At 47.5% G+C, this 21652-nt stretch overlaps 6 non-coding genes across 6 annotated transcripts; all 6 read right to left on the reverse strand.

The window, feature by feature from the left end:
• Positions 1-3982: 3982 nt before the first annotated feature.
• Positions 3983-4055, reverse strand: TRNAK-CUU (transfer RNA lysine (anticodon CUU)). The gene has a single exon. It is a non-coding gene; the product is annotated as a tRNA-Lys (tRNA).
• Positions 4056-4569: 514 nt separating this feature from the next.
• On the reverse strand, positions 4570-4642 carry TRNAK-CUU (transfer RNA lysine (anticodon CUU)). Its single transcript has one exon. It is a non-coding gene; the product is annotated as a tRNA-Lys (tRNA).
• A 514-nt stretch (positions 4643-5156) lies between these two features.
• Positions 5157-5229, reverse strand: TRNAK-CUU (transfer RNA lysine (anticodon CUU)). The gene has a single exon. It is a non-coding gene; the product is annotated as a tRNA-Lys (tRNA).
• Positions 5230-5743: 514 nt separating this feature from the next.
• TRNAD-GUC (transfer RNA aspartic acid (anticodon GUC)) lies at positions 5744-5816 on the reverse strand. Its single transcript has one exon. It is a non-coding gene; the product is annotated as a tRNA-Asp (tRNA).
• A 222-nt stretch (positions 5817-6038) lies between these two features.
• On the reverse strand, positions 6039-6111 carry TRNAK-CUU (transfer RNA lysine (anticodon CUU)). The gene has a single exon. It is a non-coding gene; the product is annotated as a tRNA-Lys (tRNA).
• Positions 6112-6625: 514 nt separating this feature from the next.
• TRNAK-CUU (transfer RNA lysine (anticodon CUU)) lies at positions 6626-6698 on the reverse strand. The gene has a single exon. It is a non-coding gene; the product is annotated as a tRNA-Lys (tRNA).
• Positions 6699-21652: the final 14954 nt, after the last annotated feature.

Below are 21652 nucleotides of genomic sequence, written 5' to 3' on the forward strand. Positions count from 1 at the left end.
CCCATAACACCGCTCCCGGGTGGGCTCGAACCACCAACCTATTGGTTAACAGCCGAACGCGCTAACAATTGAGCCACGGAAGCTCAGAAATTAAATGGATGTCAGGTATTGTGAAAAAGTTATGACTTTTCACGCTACATCTGAGACCCCACGTCACCTCTCCCGGGTGGGCTCGAACCACCAACCTATTGGTTAACAGCCGAACGCGACAACCATTGAGCCAAGGGAGATCAGAAATTAAATGTTCGTCAGAAATTGTGGAAAACCTCTGACTTTTTACGTTACATTTGAGGTCCCTTAACACTGCTCCCGGGTGGGCTCGAACCACCAACCTTTCGGTTAACAGCCGAACGTGCTAACCATTGCGCCACGGAAGCCCAAAAATAAAAATGGTCGTCAGGTATTGTGGAAAAGTTATGACTTTTCACGCTACATCTGAGACCCCATAACACCTCTCCCGGGTGGGCTCGAACCACCAACCTTTCGGTTAACAGCTGAACGCGCTAACCATTGCGCCACGGAAGCCCAAAAATTAAATGTTCGTCAGGTATTGTGGAAAAACTCTGACTTTCTACGTTACATTTGAGATCCCATAACACCGCTCCCGGGTGGGCTCGAACAACCAACCTATTGGTTAGCAGCCGAACGCGCTAACCATTGAGCCACGGAAGCTGAGAAAATAAATGGTTGTCAGGTATTGTGGAAAAGTTATGACTTTTCACGCTACATCTGAGACCCCACTACACCTCTCCCGGGTGGGCTCTAACCACCAACCTATTGGTTAACAGCCGAACGCGCTTACCATTGCGCCACGGAAGCCCAAAAATTAGATGGTCGTCAGGTATTGTGGAAAAACTTTGGCTTTTTACGTTACATTTGAGATCCCACAACACCGCTCCCGGGTGGGCTCGAACCACCAAACTATTGGTTAACAGCCGAACGCGATAACCATTGAGCCACCGGAGATCAGAAATTAAATGGTTGTCATGTATTGTGGAAAAGTTATGACTTTTCACGCTACATCTGAGACCCCACAACACCTCTCCCGGGTGGGCTCGAAACACCAACCTTTCGGTTAACAGCTGAACGCGCTAACCATTGTGCCACGGAAGCCCAAAAATTAAATGTTCGTCAGGTATTGTGGAAAAACTCTGACTTTTTACGTTACATTTGAGATCCCATAACACCGCTCCCGGGTGGGCTCGAACCACCAACTTATTGGTTAACAAGCCGAACGCGCTAACCATTGAGCCACGGAAGCTCAGAAAATAAATGTTTGTCACGTATTGTGGAAAAGTTATGACTTTTCACGCTACATCTGAGACCCCACTACACCGCTCCCGGGTGGGCTCGAACAACCAACCTATTGGTTAACAGCCGAACGCGCTAACCATTGAGCCACGGAAGCTCAGAAAATAAATGGTTGTCAGGTATTGTGGAAAAGTTATGACTTTTCACGCTACATCTGAGACCCCACTACACCTCTCCCGGGTGGGCTCTAACCACCAACCTATTGGTTAACAGCCGAACGCGCTTACCATTGCGCCAAAGAAGCCCAAAAATTAGAGGGTCGTCAGGTATTGTGGAAAAACTTTGGCTTTTTACGTTACATTTGAGATCCCACAACACCGCTCCCGGGTGGGCTCGAACCACCAAACTATTGGTTAACAGCCGAACGCGATAACCATTTTGCCACGGAAGCCCAAAAATTAAATGTTCGTCAGGTATTGTGGAAAAACTCTGACTTTTTACGTTACATTTGAGATCCCATAACACCGCTCCCGGGTGGGCTCGAACCACCAACTTATTGGTTAACAAGCCGAACGCGCTAACCATTGAGCCACGGAAGCTCAGAAAATAAATGTTTGTCACGTATTGTGGAAAAGTTATGACTTTTCACGCTACATCTGAGACCCCACTACACCGCTCCCGGGTGGGCTCGAACAACCAACCTATTGGTTAACAGCCGAACGCGCTATCCATTGAGCCACGGAAGCTCAGAAAATAAATGGTTGTCAGGTATTGTGGAAAAGTTATGACTTTTCACGCTACATCTGAGACCCCACTACACCTCTCCCGGGTGGGCTCTAACCACCAACCTATTGGTTAACAGCCGAACGCGCTTACCATTGCGCCAAAGAAGCCCAAAAATTAGAGGGTCGTCAGGTATTGTGGAAAAACTTTGGCTTTTTACGTTACATTTGAGATCCCACAACACCGCTCCCGGGTGGGCTCGAACCACCAAACTATTGGTTAACAGCCGAACGCGATAACCATTTTGCCACCGGAGATCAGAAATTAAATGGTTGTCATGTATTGTGGAAAAGTTATGACTTTTCACGCTACATCTGAGACCCAACAACACCTCTCCCGGGTGGGCTCGAAACACCAACCTTACGGTTAACAGCTGAACGCGCTAACCATTGTGCCACGGAAGCCCAAAAATTAAATGTTCGTCAGGTATTGTGGAAAAACTCTGACTTTTTACGTTACATTCGAGATCCCATAACACCTCTCCCGGGTGGGCTCGAACCACCAACCTTTCGGTTAACAGCTGAACGCGCTAACCATTGCGCCACGGAAGCCCAAAAATTAAATGTTCGTCAGGTATTGTGGAAAAACTCTGACTTTTTACGTTACATTTGAGATCCCATAACACCGCTCCCGGGTGGGCTCGAACCACCAACCTATTGGTTAACAGCCGAACGCGCTAACAATTGAGCCACGGAAGCTCAGAAATTAAATGGATGTCAGGTATTGTGAAAAAGTTATGACTTTTCACGCTACATCTGAGACCCCACGTCACCTCTCCCGGGTGGGCTCGAACCACCAACCTATTGGTTAACAGCCGAACGCGACAACCATTGAGCCAAGGGAGCTCAGAAATTAAATGTTCGTCAGGTATTGTGGAAAACCTCTGACTTTTTACGTTACATTTGAGGTCCCTTAACACCGCTCCCGGGTGGGCTCGAACCACCAACCTATTGGATAACAGCCGAACAAGCTAACCATTGCGCCAAGGAAGCCCAAAAAATAAATGGTCGTCAGGTATTGTGGAAAAACTTTTCTTTTTACGTAACCTTTGAGACTACACAACACCGCTCCCGGGTGTGCTCGAACCACCAACCTTTCGGTTAACAGCCGAACGCGATAACCATTGCGCCACGGAAGCCCAAAAATAAAAATGGTCGTCAGGTATTGTGGAAAAGTTATGACTTTTCACGCTACATCTGAGACCCCACAACACCTCTCCCGGGTGGGTTAGAACCACCAACCTTTGGGTTAACAGCTGAACGTGCTAACCATTGCGCCACGGAAGCCCAAAAATTAAATGTTCGTCAGGTATTGTGGAAAAACTCTGTCTTTTTACGTTACATTTGAGATCCCATAACACCGCTCCCGGGTGGGTCGAACCACCAACCTATTGGTTAACAGCCGAACGCGCTAACCATTGAGCCACGGAATCTCAAAAATTAAATGGTTGTCAGGTATTGTGGAAAAGTTATGACTTTTCACGCTACATCTGAGACCCCACAACACCTCTCCCGGGTGGGCTCGAACCACCAACCTTTCGGTTAACAGCTGAACGCGCTAACCATTGCGCCACGGAAGCCCAAAAATTAAATGTTCGTCAGGTATTGTGGAAAAACTCTGACTTTCTACGTTACATTTGAGATCCCATAACACCGCTCCCGGGTGGGCTCGAACAACCAACCTTTCGGTTAACAGCCGAACGTGCTAACCATTGCGCCACGGAAGCCCAAAAATAAAAATGGTCGTCAGGTATTGTGGAAAAGTTATGACTTTTCACGCTACATCTGAGACCCCACAACACCTCTCCCGGGTGGGCTCGAACCACCAACCTTTCGGTTAACAGCTGAACGCGCTAACCATTGCGCCACGGAAGCCCAAAAATTAAATGTTCGTCAGGTATTGTGGAAAAACTCTGACTTTCTACGTTACATTTGAGATCCCATAACACCGCTCCCGGGTGGGCTCGAACCACCAACCTATTGGTTAAGAGCCGAACGCGCTAACCATTGAGCCACGGAAGCTCAGAAATTAAATATTTGTCACGTATTGTTTAAAAGTTTTGACTTTTTACGCTACATCTGAGACCCCACAACACCTCTCCCGGGTGGGTTAGAACCACCAACCTTTGGGTTAACAGCTGAACGCGCTAACCATTGCGCCACGGAAGCCCAAAAATTAAATGTTCGTCAGGTATTGTGGAAAAACTCTGTCTTTTTACGTTACATTTGAGATCCCATAACACCGCTCCCGGGTGGGTCGAACCACCAACCTATTGGTTAACAGCCGAACGCGCTAACCATTGAGCCACGGAATCTCAAAAATTAAATGGTTGTCAGGTATTGTGGAAAAGTTATGACTTTTAACGCTACATCTGAGACCCCACAACACCTCTCCCGGGTGGGCTCGAACCATCAACCTTTCGGTTAACAGCTGAACGCGCTAACCATTGCGCCAGGGAAGCCCAAAAATTAAATGTTCGTCAGGTATTGTGGAAAAACTCTGACTTTCTACGTTACATTTGAGATCCCATAACACCGCTCCCGGGTGGGCTCGAACCACCAACCTATTGGTTAAGAGCCGAACGCGCTAACCATTGAGCCACGGAAGCTCAGAAATTAAATATTTGTCACGTATTGTTTAAAGGTTTTGACTTTTTACGCTACATCTGAGACCCCACAACACCTCTCCCGGGTGGGTTAGAACCACCAACCTTTGGGTTAACAGCTGAACGCGCTAACCATTGCGCCACGGAAGCCCAAAAATTAAATGTTCGTCAGGTATTGTGGAAAAACTCTGTCTTTTTACGTTACATTTGAGATCCCATAACACCGCTCCCGGGTGGGTCGAACCACCAACCTATTGGTTAACAGCCGAACGCGCTAACCATTGAGCCACGGAATCTCAAAAATTAAATGGTTGTCAGGTATTGTGGAAAAGTTATGACTTTTCACGCTACATCTGAGACCCCACAACACCTCTCCCGGGTGGGCTCGAACCACCAACCTTTCGGTTAACAGCTGAACGCGCTAACCATTGCGCCACGGAAGCCCAAAAATTAAATGCTCGTCAGGTATTGTGGAAAAACTCTGACTTTCTACGTTACATTTGAGATCCCATAACACCGCTCCCGGGTGGGCTCGAACCACCAACCTATTGGTTAAGAGCCGAACGCGCTAACCATTGAGCCACGGAAGCTCAGAAATTAAATATTTGTCACGTATTGTTTAAAAGTTTTGACTTTTTACGCTACATCTGAGACCCCACAACACCTCTCCCGGGTGGGTTAGAACCACCAACCTTTGGGTTAACAGCTGAACGTGCTAACCATTGCGCCACGGAAGCCCAAAAATTAAATGTTCGTCAGGTATTGTGGAAAAACTCTGTCTTTTTACGTTACATTTGAGATCCCATAACACCGCTCCCGGGTGGGTCGAACCACCAACCTATTGGTTAACAGCCGAACGCGCTAACCATTGAGCCACGGAATCTCAAAAATTAAATGGTTGTCAGGTATTGTGGAAAAGTTATGACTTTTCACGCTACATCTGAGACCCCACAACACCTCTCCCGGGTGGGCTCGAACCACCAACCTTTCGGTTAACAGCTGAACGCGCTAACCATTGCGCCACGGAAGCCCAAAAATTAAATGTTCGTCAGGTATTGTGGAAAAACTCTGACTTTCTACGTTACATTTGAGATCCCATAACACCGCTCCCGGGTGGGCTCGAACAACCAACCTTTCGGTTGACAGCCGAACGTGCTAACCATTGCGCCACGGAAGCCCAAAAATAAATATGGTCGTCAGGTATTGTGGAAAAGTTATGACTTTTCACGCTACATCTGAGACCCCACAACACCTCTCCCGGGTGGGCTCGAACCACCAACCTTTCGGTTAACAGCTGAACGCGCTAACCATTGCGCCACGGAAGCCCAAAAATTAAATGTTCGTCAGGTATTGTGGAAAAACTCTGACTTTCTACGTTACATTTGAGATCCCATAACACCGCTCCCGGGTGGGCTCGAACCACCAACCTATTGGTTAAGAGCCGAACGCGCTAACCATTGAGCCACGGAAGCTCAGAAATTAAATATTTGTCACGTATTGTTTAAAAGTTTTGACTTTTTACGCTACATCTGAGACCCCACAACACCTCTCCCGGGTGGGTTAGAACCACCAACCTTTGGGTTAACAGCTGAACGCGCTAACCATTGCGCCACGGAAGCCCAAAAATTAAATGTTCGTCAGGTATTGTGGAAAAACTCTGTCTTTTTACGTTACATTTGAGATCCCATAACACCGCTCCCGGGTGGGTCGAACCACCAACCTATTGGTTAACAGCCGAACGCGCTAACCATTGAGCCACGGAATCTCAAAAATTAAATGGTTGTCAGGTATTGTGGAAAAGTTATGACTTTTCACGCTACATCTGAGACCCCACAACACCTCTCCCGGGTGGGCTCGAACCATCAACCTTTCGGTTAACAGCTGAACGCGCTAACCATTGCGCCACGGAAGCCCAAAAATTAAATGTTCGTCAGGTATTGTGGAAAAACTCTGACTTTCTACGTTACATTTGAGATCCCATAACACCGCTCCCGGGTGGGCTCGAACCACCAACCTATTGGTTAAGAGCCGAACGCGCTAACCATTGAGCCACGGAAGCTCAGAAATTAAATATTTGTCACGTATTGTTTAAAGGTTTTGACTTTTTACGCTACATCTGAGACCCCACAACACCTCTCCCGGGTGGGTTAGAACCACCAACCTTTGGGTTAACAGCTGAACGCGCTAACCATTGCGCCACGGAAGCCCAAAAATTAAATGTTCGTCAGGTATTGTGGAAAAACTCTGTCTTTTTACGTAACATTTGAGATCCCATAACACCGCTCCCGGGTGGGTCGAACCACCAACCTATTGGTTAACAGCCGAACGCGCTAACCATTGAGCCACGGAATCTCAAAAATTAAATGGTTGTCAGGTATTGTGGAAAAGTTATGACTTTTCACGCTACATCTGAGACCCCACAACACCTCTCCCGGGTGGACTCGAACCACCAACCTTTCGGTTAACAGCTGAACGCGCTAACCATTGCGCCACGGAAGCCCAAAAATTAAATGTTCGTCAGGTATTGTGGAAAAACTCTGACTTTCTACGTTACATTTGAGATCCCATAACACCGCTCCCGGGTGGGCTCGAACAACCAACCTATTGGTTAACAGCCGAACGCGCTAACCATTGAGCCACGGAAGCTGAGAAAATAAATGGTTGTCAGGTATTGTGGAAAAGTTATGACTTTTCACGCTACATCTGAGACCCCACTACACCTCTCCCGGGTGGGCTCTAACCACCAACCTATTGGTTAACAGCCGAACGCGCTTACCATTGCGCCACGGAAGCCCAAAAATTAGATGGTCGTCAGGTATTGTGGAAAAACTTTGGGTTTTTACGTTACATTTGAGATCCCACAACACCGCTCCCGGGTGGGCTCGAACCACCAAACTATTGGTTAACAGCCGAACACGCTAACCATTGAGCCACGGAAGCTCAGAAAATAAATGTTTGTCACGTATTGTGGAAAAGTTTTGACTTTTTACGCTACATCTGAGACCCCACAACACCTCTCTCGGGTGGGCTCGAACCACCAACCTTTGGGTTAACAGCTGAACGCGCTAACCATTGCGCCACGGAAGCCCAAAAATTAAATGTTCGTCAGGTATTGTGGAAAAACTCTGTCTTTTTACGTTACATTTGAGATCCCATAACACGCTCCCGGGTGGGTCGAACCACCAACCTATTGGTTAACAGCCGAACGCGCTAACCATTGAGCCACGGAATCTCAAAAATTAAATGGTTGTCAGGTATTGTGGAAAAGTTATGACTTTTCACGCTACATCTGAGACCCCACAACACCTCTCCCGGGTGGGCTCGAACCACCAACCTTTCGGTTAACAGCTGAACGCGCTAACCATTGCGCCACGGAAGCCCAAAAATTAAATGTTCGTCAGGTATTGTGGAAAAACTCTGACTTTCTACGTTACATTTGAGATCCCATAACACCGCTCCCGGGTGGGCTCGAACAACCAACCTATTGGTTAACAGCCGAACGCGCTAACCATTGAGCCACGAAAGCTGAGAAAATAAATGGTTGTCAGGTATTGTGGAAAAGTTATAACTTTTCACGCTACATCTGAGACCCCACTACACCTCTCCCGGGTGGGCTCTAACCACCAACCTATTGGTTAACAGCCGAACGCGCTTACCATTGCGCCACGGAAGCCCAAAAATTAGATGGTCGTCAGGTATTGTGGAAAAACTTTGGCTTTTTACGTTACATTTGAGATCCCACAACACCGCTCCCGGGTGGGCTCGAACCACCAAACTATTGGTTAACAGCCGAACGCGCTAACCATTGAGCCACGGAAGCTCAGAAAATAAATGTTTGTCACGTATTGTGGAAAAGTTTTGACTTTTTACGCTACATCTGAGACCCCACAACACCTCTCTCGGGTGGGCTCGAACCACCAACCTTTCGGTTAACAGCCGAACAAGCTAACCATTGCGCCAAGGAAGCCCAAAAAATAAATGGTCGTCAGGTATTGTGGAAAAACTTTTCTTTTTACGTAACCTTTGAGACTACACAACACCGCTCCCGGGTGTGCTCGAACCACCAACCTTTCGGTTAACAGCCGAACGTGCTAACCATTGCGCCACGGAAGCCCAAAAATAAAAATGGTCGTCAGGTATTGTGGAAAAGTTATGACTTTTCACGCTACATCTGAGACCCCACAACACCGCTCCCGGGTGTGCTCGAACCACCAACCTTTCGGTTAACAGCTGAACGCGCTAACCATTGCGCCACGGAAGCCCAAAAATTAAATGTTCGTCAGGTATTGTGGAAAAACTCTGACTTTCTACGTTACATTTGAGATCCCATAACACCGCTCCCGGGTGGGCTCGAACAACCAACCTATTGGTTAACAGCCGAACGCGCTAACCATTGAGCCACGGAAGCTCAGAAATTAAATGGTTGTCAGGTATTGTGGAAAAGTTATGACTTTAAACGCTACATCTGAGACCCCACAACACCTCTCCCGGGTGGGCTCGAACCACCAACCTTTCGGTTAACAGCTGAACGCGCTAACCATTGTGCCACGGAAGCCCAAAAATTAAATGTTCGTCAGGTATTGTGGAAAAACTCTGACTTTTTACGTTACATTTGAGATCCCATAACACCGCTCCCGGGTGGGCTCGAACCACCAACTTATTGGTTAACAAGCCGAACACGCTAACCATTGAGCCACGGAAGCTCAGAAAATAAATGTTTGTCATGTATTGTGGAAAAGTTTTGACTTTTTACGCTACATCTGAGACCCCACAACACCTCTCTCGGGTGGGCTCGAACCACCAACCTTTCGGTTAACAGCCGAACAAGCTAACCATTGCGCCAAGGAAGCCCAAAAAATAAATGGTCGTCAGGTATTGTGGAAAAACTTTTCTTTTTACGTAACCTTTGAGACTACACAACACCGCTCCCGGGTGGGCTCGAACCACCAACCTTTCGGTTAACAGCCGAACGTGCTAACCATTGCGCCACGGAAGCCCAAAAATAAAAATGGTCGTCAGGTATTGTGGAAAAGTTATGACTTTTCACGCTACATCTGAGACCCCACAACACCTCTCCCGGGTGGGCTCGAACCACCAACCTTTCGGTTAACAGCTGAACGCGCTAACCATTGCGCCACGGAAGCCCAAAAATTAAATGTTCGTCAGGTATTGTGGAAAAACTCTGACTTTCTACGTTACATTTGAGATCCCATAACACCGCTCCCGGGTGGGCTCGAACAACCAACCTATTGGTTAAGAGCCGAACGCGCTAACCATTGAGCCACGGAAGCTGAGAAAATAAATGGTTGTCAGGTATTGTGGAAAAGTTATGACTTTTCACGCTACATCTGAGACCCCACTACACCTCTCCCGGGTGGGCTCTAACCACCAACCTATTGGTTAACAGCCGAACGCGCTTACCATTGCGCCACGGAAGCCCAAAAATTAGATGGTCGTCAGGTATTGTGGAAAAACTTTTCTTTTTACGTAACCTTTGAGACTACACAACACCGCTCCCGGGTGTGCTGGAACCACCAACCTTTCGGTTAACAGCCGAACGTGCTAACCATTGCGCCACGGAAGCCCAAAAATAAAAATGGTCGTCAGGTATTGTGGAAAAGTTATGACTTTTCACGCTACATCTGAGACCCCACAACACCTCTCCCGGGTGGGCTCGAACCACCAACCTATTGGATAACAGCCGAACAAGCTAACCATTGCGCCAAGGAAGCCCAAAAAATAAATGGTCGTCAGGTATTGTGGAAAAACTTTTCTTTTTACGTAACCTTTGAGACTACACAACACCGCTCCCGGGTGTGCTCGAACCACCAACCTTTCGGTTAACAGCCGAACGTGCTAACCATTGCGCCACGGAAGCCCAAAAATAAAAATGGTCGTCAGGTATTGTGGAAAAGTTATGACTTTTCACGCTACATCTGAGACCCCACAACACCTCTCCCGGGTGGGCTCGAACCACCAACCTTTCGGTTAACAGCCGAACGCGCTTACCATTGCGCCACGGAAGCCCAAAAATTAGATGGTCGTCAGGTATTGTGGAAAAACTTTGGCTTTTTACGTTACATTTGAGATCCCACAACACCGCTCCCGGGTGGGCTCGAACCACCAAACTATTTGTTAACAGCCGAACGCGCTAACCATTGAGCCACGGAAGCTCAGAAAATAAATGTTTGTCACGTATTGTGGAAAAGTTTTGACTTTTTACGCTACATCAGAGACCCCACAACACCTCTCTCGGGTGGGCTCGAACCACCAACCTTTCGGTTAACAGACGAACAAGCTAACCATTGCGCCAAGGAAGCCCAAAAAATAAATGGTCGTCAGGTATTGTGGAAAAACTTTTCTTTTTACGTAACTTTTGAGACTACACAACACCGCTCCCGGGTGTGCTCGAACCACCAACCTTTCGGTTAACAGCCGAACGTGCTAACCATTGCGCCACGGAAGCCCAAAAATAAAAATGGTCGTCAGGTATTGTGGAAAAGTTATGACTTTTCACGCTACATCTGAGACCCCACAACACCTCTCCCGGGTGGGCTCGAACCACCAACCTTTCGGTTAACAGCTGAACGCGCTAACCATTGCGCCACGGAAGCCCAAAAATTAAATGTTCGTCAGGTATTGTGGAAAAACTCTGACTTTCTACGTTACATTTGAGATCCCATAACACCGCTCCCGGGTGGGCTCGAACAACCAACCTATTGGTTAACAGCCGAACGCGCTAACCATTGAGCCACGGAAGCTCAGAAAATAAATGGTTGTCAGGTATTGTGGAAAAGTTATGACTTTTCACGCTACATCTGAGACCCCACTACACCTCTCCCGGGTGGGCTCTAACCACCAACCTATTGGTTAACAGCCGAACGCGCTTACCATTGCGCCACGGAAGCCCAAAAATTAGAGGGTCGTCAGGTATTGTGGAAAAACTTTGGCTTTTTACGTTACATTTGAGATCCCACAACACCGCTCCCGGGTGGGCTCGAACCACCAAACTATTGGTTAACAGCCGAACGCGATAACCATTGAGCCACCGGAGATAAGAAATTAAATGGTTGTCATGTATTGTGGAAAAGTTATGACTTTTCACGCTACATCTGAGACCCCACAACACCTCTCCCGGGTGGGCTCGAAACACCAACCTTTCGGTTAACAGCTGAACGCGCTAACCATTGTGCCACGGAAGCCCAAAAATTAAATGTTCGTCAGGTATTGTGGAAAAACTCTGACTTTTTACGTTACATTCGAGATCCCATAACACCTCTCCCGGGTGGGCTCGAACCACCAACCTTTCGGTTAACAGCTGAACGCGCTAACCATTGCGCCACGGAAGCCCAAAAATTAAATTTTCGTCAGGTATTGTGGAAAAACTCTGACTTTTTACGTTACATTTGAGGTCCCTTAACACCGCTCCCGGGTGTGCTCGAACCACCAACCTATTGGTTAACAGCCGAACGCGCTAACCATTGAGCCACGGAAGCTCAGAAATTAAATGGTTGTCAGGTATTGTGGAAAAGTTATGACTTTTCACGCTACATCTGAGACCCCACGTCACCTCTCCCGGGTGGGCTCGAACCACCAACCTATTGGATAACAGCCGAACAAGCTAACCATTGCGCCAAGGAAGCCCAAAAAATAAATGGTCGTCAGGTATTGTGGAAAAACTTTTCTTTTTACGTAACCTTTGAGACTACACAACACCGCTCCCGGGTGTGCTCGAACCACCAACCTTTCGGTTAACAGCCGAACGTGCTAACCATTGCGCCACGGAAGCCCAAAAATAAAAATGGTCGTCAGGTATTGTGGAAAAGTTATGACTTTTCACGCTACATCTGAGACCCCACAACACCTCTCCCGGGTGGGCTCGAACCACCAACCTTTCGGTTAACAGCTGAACGCGCTAACCATTGCGCCACGGAAGCCCAAAAATTAAATGTTCGTCAGGTATTGTGGAAAAACTCTGACTTTCTACGTTACATTTGAGATCCCATAACACCTCTCCCGGGTGGGCTCGAACCACCAAACTTTCGGTTAACAGCTGAACGCGCTAACCATTGTGCCACGCAAGCTCAGAAATTAAATGGTTGTCAGGTATTGTGGAAAAGTTATGATTTTCACGCTACATCTGAGACCCCACGTCACCTCTCCCGGGTGGGCTCGAACCACCAACCTATTGGATAACAGCCGAACGCGCTAACCATTGAGCCACGGAAGCTCAGTAATTAAATGGTTGTCACGTATTGTGGAAAAGTTTTGACTTTTTACGCTACATCTGAGACCCCACGTCACCTCTCCCGGGTGGGCTCGAACCACCAACCTTTCGGTTAACAGCTGAACGCGCTAACCATTGCGCCACGGAAGCCCAAAAATTAAATGTTCGTCAGGTATTGTGGAAAAACTTTTCCTTTTACGTTACATTTGAGACTACACAACACCGCTCCAGGGTGCGCTCGAACCACCAACCTTTTGGTTAACAACCGAACGCGCTAACCATTGCGCCACGGAAGCCCAACAATTAAATATTCGTCAGGTATTGTGGAAAAACTCTGACTTTTTACGCTACATCTGAGACCCCACAACACCTCTCCCGGGTGGGCTAGAACCACCAACCTTTGGGTTAACAGCTGAACGCGCTAACCATTGCGCCACGGAAGCCCAAAAATTAAATGTTCGTCAGGTATTGTGGAAAAACTCTGTCTTTTTACGTTACATTTGAGATCCCATAACACCGCTCCCGGGTGGGTCGAACCACCAACCTATTGGTTAACAGCCGAACGCGCTAACCATTGAGCCACGGAATCTCAAAAATTAAATGGTTGTCAGGTATTGTGGAAAAGTTATGACTTTTCACGCTACATCTGAGACCCCACAACACCTCTCCCGGGTGGGCTCGAACCACCAACCTTTCGGTTAACAGCTGAACGCGCTAACCATTGCGCCACGGAAGCCCAAAAATTAAATGTTCGTCAGGTATTGTGGAAAAACTCTGACTTTCTACGTTACATTTGAGATCCCATAACACCGCTCCCGGGTGGGCTCGAACAACCAACCTATTGGTTAACAGCCGAACGCGCTAACCATTGAGCCACGGAAGCTCAGAAATTAAATGGTTGTCAGGTATTGTGGAAAAGTTATGACTTTTCACGCTACATCTGAGACCCCACTACACCTCTCCCGGGTGGGCTCTAACCACCAACCTATTGGTTAACAGCCGAACGCGCTTACCATTGTGCCACGGAAGCCCAAAAATTAGATGGTCGTCAGGTATTGTGGAAAAACTTTGGCTTTTTACGTTACATTTGAGATCCCACAACACCGCTCCCGGGTGGGCTCGAACCACCAAACTATTGGTTAACAGCCGAACGCGATAACCATTGAGCCACCGGAGATCAGAAACTAAATGGTTGTCATGTATTGTGGAAAAGTTATGACTTTTCACGCTACATCTGAGACCCCACAACACCTCTCCCGGGTGGGCTCGAAACACCACCCTTTCGGTTAACAGCTGAACGCGCTAACCATTGTGCCACGGAAGCCCAAAAATTAAATGTTCGTCAGGTATTGTGGAAAAACTCTGACTTTTTACGTTACATTCGAGATCCCATAACACCGCTCCCGGGTGGGCTCGAACCACCAACCTTTCGGTTAACAGCTGAACGCGCTAACCATTGCGCCACGGAAGCCCAAAAATTAAATGTTCGTCAGGTATTGTGGAAAAACTCTGACTTTTTACGTTACATTTGAGATCCCATAACACCGCTCCCGGGTGGGCTCGAACCACCAACCTATTGGTTAACAGCCGAACGCGCTAACAATTGAGCCACGGAAGCTCAGAAATTAAATGGATGTCAGGTATTGTGAAAAAGTTATGACTTTTCACGCTACATCTGAGACCCCACGTCACCTCTCCCGGGTGGGCTCGAACCACCAACCTATTGGTTAACAGCCGAACGCGACAACCATTGAGCCAAGGGAGCTCAGAAATTAAATGGTTGTCACGTATTGGGGAAAAGTTATGACTTTTCACGCTACATCTGAGACCCCACAACACCTCTCCCGGGTGGGCTCGAACCACCAACCTTTCGGTTAACAGCTGAACGCGCTAACCATTGCGCCACGGAAGCCCAAAAATTAAATGTTCGTCAGGTATTGTGGAAAAACTCTGACTTTCTACGTTACATTTGAGATCCCATAACACCGCTCCCGGGTGGGCTCGAACAACCAACCTATTGGTTAACAGCCGAACGCGCTAACCATTGAGCCACGGAAGCTCAGAAAATAAATGGTTGTCAGGTATTGTGGAAAAGTTATAACTTTTCACGCTACATCTGAGACCCCACTACACCTCTCCCGGGTGGGATCTAACCACCAACCTATTGGTTAACAGCCGAACGCGCTTACCATTGCGCCACGGAAGCCCAAAAATTAGATGGTCGTCAGGTATTGTGGAAAAACTTTGGCTTTTTACGTTACATTTGAGATCCCACAACACCGCTCTCGGGTGGGCTCGAACCACCAAACTATTGGTTAACAGCCGAACGCGATAACCATTGAGCCACCGGAGATCAGAAATTAAATGGTTGTCATGTATTGTGGAAAAGTTATGACTTTTCACGCTACATCTGAGACCCCACAACACCTCTCCCGGGTGGGCTCGAAACACCAACCTTTCGGTTAACAGCTGAACGCGCTAACCATTGTGCCACGGAAGCCCAAAAATTAAATGTTCGTCAGGTATTGTGGAAAAACTCTGACTTTTTACGTTACATTCGAGATCCCATAACACCTCTCCCGGGTGGGCTCGAACCACCAAACTTTCGGTTAACAGCTGAACGCGCTAACCATTGTGCCACGGAAGCCCAAAAATTAAATGTTCGTCAGGTATTGTGGAAAAACTCTGACTTTTTACGTTACATTTGAGATCCCATAACACCGCTCCCGGGTGGGCTCGAACCACCAACCTATTGGTTAACAGCCGAACGCGCTAACAATTGAGCCACGGAAGCTCAGAAATTAAATGGATGTCAGGTATTGTGAAAAAGTTATGACTTTTCACGCTACATCTGAGACCCCACGTCACCTCTCCCGGGTGGGCTCGAACCACCAACCTATTGGTTAACAGCCGAACGCGACAACCATTGAGCCAAGGGAGCTCAGAAATTAAATGGTTGTCACGTATTGGGGAAAAGTTATGACTTTTCACGCTACATCTGAGACCCCACAACACCTCTCCCGGGTGGGCTCGAACCACCAACCTTTCGGTTAACAGCTGAACGCGCTAACCATTGCGCCACGGAAGCCCAAAAATTAAATGTTCGTCAGGTATTGTGGAAAAACTCTGACTTTCTACGTTACATTTGAGATCCCATAACACCGCTCCCGGGTGGGCTCGAACAACCAACCTATTGGTTAACAGCCGAACGCGCTAACCATTGAGCCACGGAAGCTCAGAAAATAAATGGTTGTCAGGTATTGTGGAAAAGTTATAACTTTTCACGCTACATCTGAGACCCCACTACACCTCTCCCGGGTGGGATCTAACCACCAACCTATTGGTTAACAGCCGAACGCGCTTACCATTGCGCCACGGAAGCCCAAAAATTAGATGGTCGTCAGGTATTGTGGAAAAACTTTGGCTTTTTACGTTACATTTGAGATCCCACAACACCGCTCTCGGGTGGGCTCGAACCACCAAACTATTGGTTAACAGCCGAACGCGATAACCATTGAGCCACCGGAGATCAGAAATTAAATGGTTGTCATGTATTGTGGAAAAGTTATGACTTTTCACGCTACATCTGAGACCCCACAACACCTCTCCCGGGTGGGCTCGAAACACCAACCTTTCGGTTAACAGCTGAACGCGCTAACCATTGTGCCACGGAAGCCCAAAAATTAAATGTTCGTCAGGTATTGTGGAAAAACTCTGACTTTTTACGTTACATTCGAGATCCCATAACACCTCTCCCGGGTGGGCTCGAACCACCAAACTTTCGGTTAACAGCTGAACGCGCTAACCATTGTGCCACGGAAGCCCAAAAATTAAATGTTCGTCAGGTATTGTGGAAAAACTCTGACTTTTTACGTTACATTTGAGATCCCATAACACCGCTCCCGGGTGGGCTCGAACCACCAACCTATTGGTTAACAGCCGAACGCGCTAACAATTGAGCCACGGAAGCTCAGAAATTAAATGGATGTCAGGTATTGTGAAAAAGTTATGACTTTTCACGCTACATCTGAGACCCCACGTCACCTCTCCCGGGTGGGCTCGAACCACCAACCTATTGGTTAACAGCCGAACGCGACAACCATTGAGCCAAGGGAGCTCAGAAATTAAATGGTTGTCACGTATTGGGGAAAAGTTATGACTTTTCACGCTACATCTGAGACCCCACAACACCTCTCCCGGGTGGGCTCGAACCACCAACCTTTCGGTTAACAGCTGAACGCGCTAACCATTGCGCCACGGAAGCCCAAAAATTAAATGTTCGTCAGGTATTGTGGAAAAACTCTGACTTTTTACGTTACATTTGAGGTCCCTTAACACCGCTCCCGGGTTGGCTCGAACCACCAACCTATTGGTTAACAGCCGAACGCGCTAACCATTGAGCCACGGAAGCTCAGAAATTAAATGGTTGTCAGGTATTGTGGAAAAGTTATGATTTTCACGCTACATCTGAGACCCCACGTCACCTCTCCCGGGTGGGCTCGAACCACCAACCTATTGGATAACAGCCGAACGCGCTAACCATTGAGCCACGGAAGCTCAGTAATTAAATGGTTGTCACGTATTGTGGAAAAGTTTTGACTTTTTACGCTACATCTGAGACCCCACGTCACCTTTCCCGGGTGGGCTCGAACCACCAACCTTTCGGTTAACAGCTGAACGCGCTAACCATTGCGCCACGGAAGCCCAAAAATTAAATGTTCGTCAGGTATTGTGGAAAAACTTTTCCTTTTACGTTACATTTGAGACTACACAACACCGCTCCAGGGTGCGCTCGAACCACCAACCTTTTGGTTAACAACCGAACGCGCTAACCATTGCGCCACGGAAGCCCAACAATTAAATATTCGTCAGGTATTGTGGAAAAACTCTGACTTTTTACGCTACATCTGAGACCCCACAACACCTCTCCCGGGTGGGCTAGAACCACCAACCTTTGGGTTAACAGCTGAACGCGCTAACCATTGCGCCACGGAAGCCCAAAAATTAAATGTTCGTCAGGTATTGTGGAAAAACTCTGTCTTTTTACGTTACATTTGAGATCCCATAACACCGCTCCCGGGTGGGTCGAACCACCAACCTATTGGTTAACAGCCGAACGCGCTAACCATTGAGCCACGGAATCTCAAAAATTAAATGGTTGTCAGGTATTGTGGAAAAGTTATGACTTTTCACGCTACATCTGAGACCCCACAACACCTCTCCCGGGTGGGCTCGAACCACCAACCTTTCGGTTAACAGCTGAACGCGCTAACCATTGCGCCACGGAAGCCCAAAAATTAAATGTTCGTCAGGTATTGTGGAAAAACTCTGACTTTCTACGTTACATTTGAGATCCCATAACACCGCTCCCGGGTGGGCTCGAACAACCAACCTATTGGTTAACAGCCGAACGCGCTAACCATTGAGCCACGGAAGCTCAGAAATTAAATGGTTGTCAGGTATTGTGGAAAAGTTATGACTTTTCACGCTACATCTGAGACCCCACTACACCTCTCCCGGGTGGGCTCTAACCACCAACGTATTGGTTAACAGCCGAACGCGCTTACCATTGTGCCACGGAAGCCCAAAAATTAGATGGTCGTCAGGTATTGTGGAAAAACTTTGGCTTTTTTCGTTACATTTGAGATCCCACAACACCGCTCCCGGGTGGGCTCGAACCACCAAACTATTGGTTAACAGCCGAACGCGATAACCATTGAGCCACCGGAGATCAGAAATTAAATGGTTGTCATGTATTGTGGAAAAGTTATGACTTTTCACGCTACATCTGAGACCCCACAACACCTCTCCCGGGTGGGCTCGAAACACCACCCTTTCGGTTAACAGCTGAACGCGCTAACCATTGTGCCACGGAAGCCCAAAAATTAAATGTTCGTCAGGTATTGTGGAAAAACTCTGACTTTTTACGTTACATTCGAGATCCCATAACACCGCTCCCGGGTGGGCTCGAACCACCAACCTTTCGGTTAACAGCTGAACGCGCTAACCATTGCGCCACGGAAGCCCAAAAATTAAATGTTCGTCAGGTATTGTGGAAAAACTCTGACTTTTTACGTTACATTTGAGATCCCATAACACCGCTCCCGGGTGGGCTCGAACCACCAACCTATTGGTTAACAGCCGAACGCGCTAACAATTGAGCCACGGAAGCTCAGAAATTAAATGGATGTCAGGTATTGTGAAAAAGTTATGACTTTTCACGCTACATCTGAGACCCCACGTCACCTCTCCCGGGTGGGCTCGAACCACCAACCTATTGGTTAACAGCCGAACGCGACAACCATTGAGCCAAGGGAGCTCAGAAATTAAATGGTTGTCACGTATTGGGGAAAAGTTATGACTTTTCACGCTACATCTGAGACCCCACAACACCTCTCCCGGGTGGGCTCGAACCACCAACCTTTCGGTTAACAGCTGAACGCGCTAACCATTGCGCCACGGAAGCCCAAAAATTAAATGTTCGTCAGGTATTGTGGAAAAACTCTGACTTTCTACGTTACATTTGAGATCCCATAACACCGCTCCCGGGTGGGCTCGAACAACCAACCTATTGGTTAACAGCCGAACGCGCTAACCATTGAGCCACGGAAGCTCAGAAAATAAATGGTTGTCAGGTATTGTGGAAAAGTTATAACTTTTCACGCTACATCTGAGACCCCACTACACCTCTCCCGGGTGGGATCTAACCACCAACCTATTGGTTAACAGCCGAACGCGCTTACCATTGCGCCACGGAAGCCCAAAAATTAGATGGTCGTCAGGTATTGTGGAAAAACTTTGGCTTTTTACGTTACATTTGAGATCCCACAACACCGCTCTCGGGTGGGCTCGAACCACCAAACTATTGGTTAACAGCCGAACGCGATAACCATTGAGCCACCGGAGATCAGAAATTAAATGGTTGTCATGTATTGTGGAAAAGTTATGACTTTTCACGCTACATCTGAGACCCCACAACACCTCTCCCGGGTGGGCTCGAAACACCAACCTTTTGGTTAACAGCTGAACGCGCTAACCATTGTGCCACGGAAGCCCAAAAATTAAATGTTCGTCAGGTATTGTGGAAAAACTCTGACTTTTTACGTTACATTCGAGATCCCATAACACCTCTCCCGGGTGGGCTCGAACCACCAACCTTTCGGTTAACAGCTGAACGCTCTAACCATTGCGCCACGGAAGCCCAAAAATTAAATGTTCGTCAGGTATTGTGGAAAAACTCTGACTTTTTACGTTACATTTGAGATCCCATAACACCGCTCCCGGGTGGGCTCGAACCACCAACCTATTGGTTAACAGCCGAACGCGCTAACAATTGAGCCACGGAAGCTCAGAAATTAAATGGATGTCAGGTATTGTGAAAAAGTTATGACTTTTCACGCTACATCTGAGACCCCACGTCACCTCTCCCGGGTGGGCTCGAACCACCATTCTATTGGTTAACAGCCGAACGCGACAACCATTGAGCCAAGGGAGCTCAGAAATTAAATGGTTGTCACGTATTGGGGAAAAGTTATGACTTTTCACGCTACATCTGAGACCCCACAACACCTCTCCCGGGTGGGCTCGAACCACCAACCTTTCGGTTAACAGCTGAACGCGCTAACCATTGCGCCACGGAAGCCCAAAAATTAAATGAACGTCAGGTATTGTGGAAAAACTCTGACTTTCTACGTTACATTTGAGATCCCATAACACCGCTCCCGGGTGGGCTCGAACAACCAACCTATTGGTTAACAGCCGAACGCGCTAACCATTGAGCCACGGAAGCTCAGAAAATAAATGGTTGTCAGGTATTGTGGAAAAGTTATGACTTTTCACGCTACATCTGAGACCCCACTACACCTCTCCCGGGTGGGCTCTAACCACCAACCTATTGGTTAACAGCCGAACGCGCTTACCATTGCGCCACGGAAGCCCAAAAATTAGATGGTCGTCAGGTATTGTGGAAAAACTTTGGCTTTTTACGTTACATTTGAGATCCCACAACACCGCTCCCGGGTGGGCTCGAACCACCAAACTATTGGTTAACAGCCGAACGCGATAACCATTGAGCCACCGGAGATCAGAAATTAAATGGTTGTCATGTATTGTGGAAAAGTTATGACTTTTCACGCTACATCTGAGACCCCACAACACCTCTCCCGGGTGGGCTCGAAACACCAACCTTTCGGTTAACAGCTGAACGCGCTAACCATTGTGCCACGGAAGCCCAAAAATTAAATGTTCGTCAGGTATTGTGGAAAAACTCTGACTTTTTACGTTACATTCGAGATCCCATAACACCTCTCCCGGGTGGGCTCGAACCACCAACCTTTCGGTTAACAGCTGAACGCGCTAACCATTGCGCCACGGAAGCCCAAAAATTAAATGTTCGTCAGGTATTGTGGAAAAACTCTGACTTTTTACGTTACATTTGAGATCCCATAACACCGCTCCCGGGTGGGTCGAACCACCAACCTATTGGTTAACAAGTTGGGAAAACCATAATATTACCTCTCCGTGTCGAGAAGATTATATAACCTTAAGTATCCAATGAAAACGTCGACCTTTTTGCCCTCATCCTTTCCCGCGCTTTGCGCTTCCACATTTCATCCTTAGTCTCAACATTATCTTCCTCCATTTTACATACAAAAATCAAATACTCACAAAAAGAAGTGGCAAAAACCTGCTGGCTCTTTACAACCACTTAATATCCAATTTCCAACAACAATAATATACCGCTAGTTTAATTGACAACCTACTAGCATCGAAATTCTCATTAAGAA

Source organism: Phalangium opilio, unplaced genomic scaffold (assembly GCF_054372755.1).
Source record: "Phalangium opilio isolate 3A_F unplaced genomic scaffold, DU_Popi_V2 ptg000017l_1, whole genome shotgun sequence".
Lineage (NCBI taxonomy): Eukaryota > Metazoa > Arthropoda > Arachnida > Opiliones > Phalangiidae > Phalangium > Phalangium opilio.